The following is a 6339-nucleotide window of genomic DNA, read 5'->3' on the forward strand; positions in this document are numbered from 1 at the left end:
TAATGCTATATATGTTCTTACAAAAAACACCTAATATTTCTTACAGTTCTGATAAGAAATACATTGCAAGTTTAAAAAATATGAACCCTTCGTCACCCGTGCACCGGGAAGAACATCCGGCTCTTGCCTGCCGTAAATTTCACAAACGACTAATTTAGATTCAGGCTTTGAGGTCCAGAGTAAGGTCATTAAATTATTATGTTCTCCCCTGATTAACTCATGAACTCAGAGCATGAGCAGGAGAGAGTCTTCCAGGAGAAAGGCATCGTCATTTAAGATACTCGTACTACAAAACATCAACAAATTGGCTGATCTTAATGCAATTACTTGTCTGGTAAATTGAAGTTACGAGCCACTTTTTATCTGTCCTTGCTGTCTTCCCATAAGACAAAGAATTCTTATATAGTATGTACTCTTTGTGGCATTCAAAAATTTACCATTCAGATAGACAACTACTGCCCATGTCTGACAATTATTATTTTCAGTGTCTTCTGCTGAGTATATTCTCACCAAAGTTCCTGGGAGCAGGAGGCAGGGAGGGGAAACCAAAAATTATCCATTCTCTAGAACTACAGTCACTGCTTGGCTCTTTTATTACGAGGTGGCTCTACTACACGTAACCTCAAGAGATCCTGTGTTACCTGTGTAATCCTAAAACTACAAAAAGTTTCCAACACGTATCACTTGGAAAGCCTACAGACATACCTTTCACAGAAGCTTTAAGTCAATCTTATCCATCAAGGCTGCAGTCCTAATATTCTCATCTGCACCTTCTAACTGTGAATCACTTAGATCAGCACCCCAGTAACACGCTTCCTGTTCAGAGAAAAAGAGAAAAGTCACTTTGATGGGAACCAGGTGTATTTATTTTATAAAGGCTTCTCAGAACTGTCTTGTTGCACACCTCTTCCAAGATAAACCCCTTGCTGGGAGATCTACTACCATTATACAGAGCAATACATAGACACAGAGGACAGAGAACTGGGTGAAGTTTGAGCACTCTTGACTCCTTCCATATTCTGGTCTGCTCAAGACACTTGTGACTTACAGAAACATTGAGGCTCTGTACTATCAGCAAGACCCCAGCTGGCTACAAACAGCCATGCTGCCTCTAATAGTGCCAACTGACTGTACCGTCCCACTGACACCTCTGACCCCAGGATAAGTCGAGGCACTTTTAGAAGTCCTTGCCTGTCTTCCACAAACCCCGCGCTTCCTGCAGAGCAATGTTTGTCCTGAAACGCTCTCAACAACTGCCTAGAAAGATCAGTTTGATTCTTGCTTTACAGTAACAGACTGTGGTATAACGGTTGCACAGATTTTTCCTGATGGAACTACAAGTTGCTTGACAAAGGTCCTACCTGTTGCTACTGTGATACTCACAGGCCACTCTTTAGCAGCTTCCAGAAGTATCGTTCCTGGCCCACACATGGAATCCAGCACAAAGGCACCTGCCTGCAAAAATAAAGGGGTTATTGCATCTCAAGCAAGACAAACTCCTCTCCCAGGACAAAGTTTACTACTGACGTATGGATCGCCTGCGTATTCCCACTGAATGCAGTGTAAGTAAACATAAATATTGGTTTTCCAGGCCCAACTGGCCTGCAAGAGAACATAGCAAAACACATTAGTAGTTTCACTAAAGACAATGCATCGATGTATCTAGCCCTGAGGTGATGTTTAGTGGAAAAGATGAAAAGTGGACTGCAGACAGATATTGGTACCAAATCAATCTGTGGAAAATATCACACTTGCTTCTATTTTCCCTCAGAAGAGCAACCCCGAACAAAACTTGAAGCCTGGACAGTGAAAAAACCTGTGAATCCTTTTCCTCATTCATGCCTTAGAGAATGGGACTCTACAATCACCACACTTCTTCAAAGCTCCCTGCTCCTGCCCCGATAAGCAGCAACCCCTCCATCATTTGGGACTCTACAGCTTTGCCATGAACATTTGGCTTACCCTGATTTCAGCCAGAGATGCCGTGACCCATGCAACTGCTGACCGCAGCCCTGCTGCTTTGATATACTGTCTGTTTGCCAACGGAAGCCTGCAGGCAGCAAAAAATCAATGTTAGACAACAGTACAACCACCCCGAAAAGCCCATGTAATATGAAAGAATAAATGACCTGAACAGATCTGCAGACAGACACAAAGGACAGTTTGCTTTTATCCATAACTCATCACAAAGTCTGGCCCACAAGCGCAGAGGAGCTCCAGACAGAACACAAGACTAACACGACAGTGGGATCAGTGCTAGATGGAAAGGGCCCCTGGAAGTCCTCTCCACCACTACTCTCTCCCAGGGCCAAGATCCACTCCCTGTGACACCTCCCAGGCCTGCGCTGCCCTCCTAGGGAACAAATTCTCCCCAATACCCAGTCAGAGCCCACCGACCTGCAAGCTCTGGCCTGTGCCTTTCTCTTTTACACCCTCTGCCACAACTGAGAGGAGTTTGGCTCCACAGTCCTTGCAAGGGCCCTTTAAGTAGGTGCAAGCCAGTATCAGATCACTTCTCAGGCTCCACAAGCCCAAGTACCTCAACTTATCCTCAATAAAAGGCACTGATCTGAAAAATATCCAGGGTATCAGAGCCCAGAAATTAACAGCAACCCTAGCATTTCTACTTATTTAAAATAAATGTAGATTAAGGGCTTTGTTGAGAAAATACAGAAAAACCTCCAGCAGTTTATTATTCCAAAACATACAACACAACTGAAATGACAAATGAAACTACACACCTCCCTTCCCCGTTGGTAAATTACTTTAAAACAGAGATACTTGAGCATACCTGTGAAGTAAGTATTTTGGCTGTTGCTCCACTACAGCAACAAGAAACTCTGAAACTGAAGCCGAATTCCTCATTTGCAACAGGTTCCTCTTTGCTGCTTTTGGAAGGGTCTTCTAAGGAAGCCTGGCTTTCAGTCCCACAGTTCTGGTCGCTCTTTCTCTTGGGTACCATATAACTCTCCATCTTCTGCCTGACATTCCTCAGACTCTCTCACTTGTTCTGCTTTCTGCCTTTTAGTTACAATATTTGTCTCTTCTTCTGATTTTCTCTTGAGAGGCAATCTGTTTTCTTGAAACACATCTTTTTTCCCCTCGCACCCACGAAGGTTTCTCCAAGTAGAGATTACATCCAGCCAAGACTTTGGTTCCTCAGTGACAAGGCTTTTAACCTCATGCAGCGTTTTCCCTGGAAGAAAAAGTAGTTTCAGCATAAGTACTACAGTCTCAGAATTTGATTTTCCTACAGATTGAGAACAGCTGTTAACAGACGCCGTTCAAACTTTGTTTGTGTGTGAATCCAGGAACCACAGCAGCAGGCATCACTGCCATCGCAGGCACAACTGAGCTCTCAGTACCCACACATGCCACCAGCAGAGACCAAGGCATCCCTCTGATTATAAGCTCTGCAGAACCAAGACGAAATGGTGCAAGGATTGTATTCTGCAGAAAAACTCGGCAGCTCTAAAAAAACTGGACCATTCCCAGGGACAGAGGACCAGCCAACCATGCCATCCTCCCCAGAAAGCACTTGGTCCACGATTAGAGATGTGAGACACTTGCCAAGAAGCAAAGACACACATTGATTCAGCTCAGAATAAAGTCCACAAGTTTATTCTTTCTGAATGGAAATATCTCTTCGCTACTATCGACCTGACTTCAGTCCGGCAAAGTCTCCAACACACGCCTGTTCTTACACCTGGAGATAACCCTCCTGACCTAGCTATGACAAGGGACACACACAGAATATAGAGGCCAATTCACTGCAAAACCTCAAAACTGGTCAAGGCACAGGGGACTGGGAGAAAGGGACTTCTTTTCTCTGTTAGAATCATGCTTAAATTTGATCCTCAAAGCCCAGGGCCACCTGTGATCTCCCAGATAAAATCCAACCTGCATGCAGATTTCCATCCATCTTGTTCTTATTCAACACGGGCAGAGAAGGTGACTCGAGTAGCTGAGATTTACCAGAAATCTGTGTACTTAACAGCTAAGCGACACAGGAGATACGCCCGGATCCACTTTGCCTAAAAGAAAACAACTCAGCCTTAAAAATGCACACAAACTGTCCAGAACTGGACTTGTTTCGTTAATCTTATTTTGGTGTGGCCATGGTGTTACTCACACATATCTAGGTAAAGTGCCAGCACTGCAGAGCCTGGTAAGGTATCTACTGAAACTATTTTTAAAACCATTTTGAGCACAAAATAGTCCCGCATTGAGAACACACCAGGGCAAAAGATACTTCAGAATTTATTACTGTGAATTAGAACTACAGCTGTTGGAATCAACATAAATCCCGTTAATCGATAAAATATTAATTTCCATGCCAGCAGAACACAAGCTGGTATCTACTGAAAACATTTTCAAAGGCATTTTCACAATACAACAAAAAAAAAAGCATTGGGAACACACCTGGGCCAAAGATCCCTCAGAGCTGATCACTGTGCATCAGAACCACAGCTGTCAGCACAGAAATAACAGACTAACTTCACAGACAGGACTTCTAGGAACCTTCCACCACCTGAAAGAAGCCGACAAGAAAGCTGGGGAGGGACTGTTCACAAAGGCTTGTAATGACAGGACGAGGGGAGATGGGGATGAACTGGAGAGGTGCAGATTTGGGCTAGACACGAGGAAGAATTTCTTCCCCCTGGGAGCAGTGGAACACTGGCCCAGGCTGCCCAGGGAGGGTGTGGAAGCCCCATCCCTGGAGGGGCTCAAGGCCAGACTGCACGGGGCCTTGGGCAGCCTGATCTGGTGAGAGGAATCCCTGACCACGGCAGGGGGGTGGAACTAGAGGATCTTTAAGGGCCCTTCCAACCCATATCGGTTTATGATTCTGTGACTTCCCCCGGGGTTCACGGTTCCAAGTACACCCGAGAGAAGGTGCTGGTGCCGGCCTGACCTTTCTCCCTAGAAACGGTGAGCGGGGGCTGTTTGTGAGGCCGCAGGAACAGCCGCTCTCCAGACCGGAGCTCCCTCAGCTCACCCAGCTCTGCCTCTGTGCTGAAGACCTTTCCAGGGACGCTGACCACCTCCAGGGAAACACAAGCTTCGATCCTGGCAGGAAGATGTGCAGCTGCCCCCCGCGAACAAACGCCCATTTGGGGCGAGCAGCAGCCCCTCCAGCGCGGCCCCCCTGCGCCCCCGCTGCTCCCCTCCCGCCTCCCCCCGGCCCCTCCCGGCCCCTGCACCGGGCACCCGCCTCTCCTCCCTTCCCTCCCCTTCCCTTCTCCTCCCCGCCCGGCCCCATCCAATCCCATCCCACCCCATCCCATCCCACACCACCCCACCCCACCCCATCCCATCCCATCCCATCCCACCCCACCCCACCCCATCTCATCCCATCCCATCCCACCCCACACCATAAGCACAACCTGCCACCCAAAGCAAAATGCATCCCCACACGTGCAGCACAATCCCATGCCGTACCCCATCCCATCCCATCCCACCCCATCCCACCCCATCCCATCCCATCCCACCCCATCCCATCCCATCTCACCCCATCCCATCCCATCCCATCCCATCCCATCCCACCCCACCCCATCTCATCCCATCCCATCCCACCCCACACCATAAGCACAACCTGCCACCCAAAGCAAAATGCATCCCCACACGTGCAGCACAATCCCATGCCGTACCCCATCCCATCCCACCCCATCCCACCCCATCCCACCCCATCCCATCCCATCCCATCCCATCCCATCTCACCCCATCCCATCCCATCCCATCCCATCCCATCTCACCCCATCCCATCCCATCCCATCCCATCTCACCCCATCCCATCCCATCCCATCCCATCTCACCCATCGCATCCCATTCCATCCCATCCCACCCCATCCCATCCCATCCCATCCCATCCCACCCCATCCCATCCCATCCCATCCCATCCCATCTCACCCCATCCCATCCCATCCCATCCCATCTCACCCCATCCCACCGCACCCCATCCCATCCCATCCCATCCCATCCCACCCCACACCATAAGCACAACCTGCCACCCAAAGCAAAACGCATCCCCACACGTGCAGCACAATCCCGTGCCGTACCCCGTGCCGTACCATGCTCACAGCACAAAAGGCGATAACATTGCAGACCAAGCAGGTGACAGAAATGCCTTAGCAGACCATTCCTACCAACCCTAGAAAACCAGCCATGCCACACGGTAGAAACCACAGCACCAAAAGGTACCGTACACACAATACAAAACACACCGTATTGGCTTCAAAATCCACACCGTACCATTGTCATTACCGTACCACGCAAAACATTCTATCAAACCATTCCGTACAACAGACAACAGACCATAGTGAACATTTCCATACACAC

The 6339-nt window shown here is 48.4% G+C and overlaps 1 pseudogene; it reads right to left on the reverse strand.

Annotated features, from left to right (window-relative positions):
* Nucleotides 1-403: 403 nt before the first annotated feature.
* LOC138733816 (THUMP domain-containing protein 2-like) lies at nt 404-5114 on the reverse strand (annotated as a pseudogene).
* Between the last annotated feature and the right edge of the window lie 1225 nt (nt 5115-6339).

This window comes from Phaenicophaeus curvirostris (genome assembly GCF_032191515.1).
Source record: "Phaenicophaeus curvirostris isolate KB17595 chromosome W unlocalized genomic scaffold, BPBGC_Pcur_1.0 scaffold_35, whole genome shotgun sequence".
NCBI classification, from domain to species: Eukaryota; Metazoa; Chordata; class Aves; order Cuculiformes; family Cuculidae; genus Phaenicophaeus; species Phaenicophaeus curvirostris.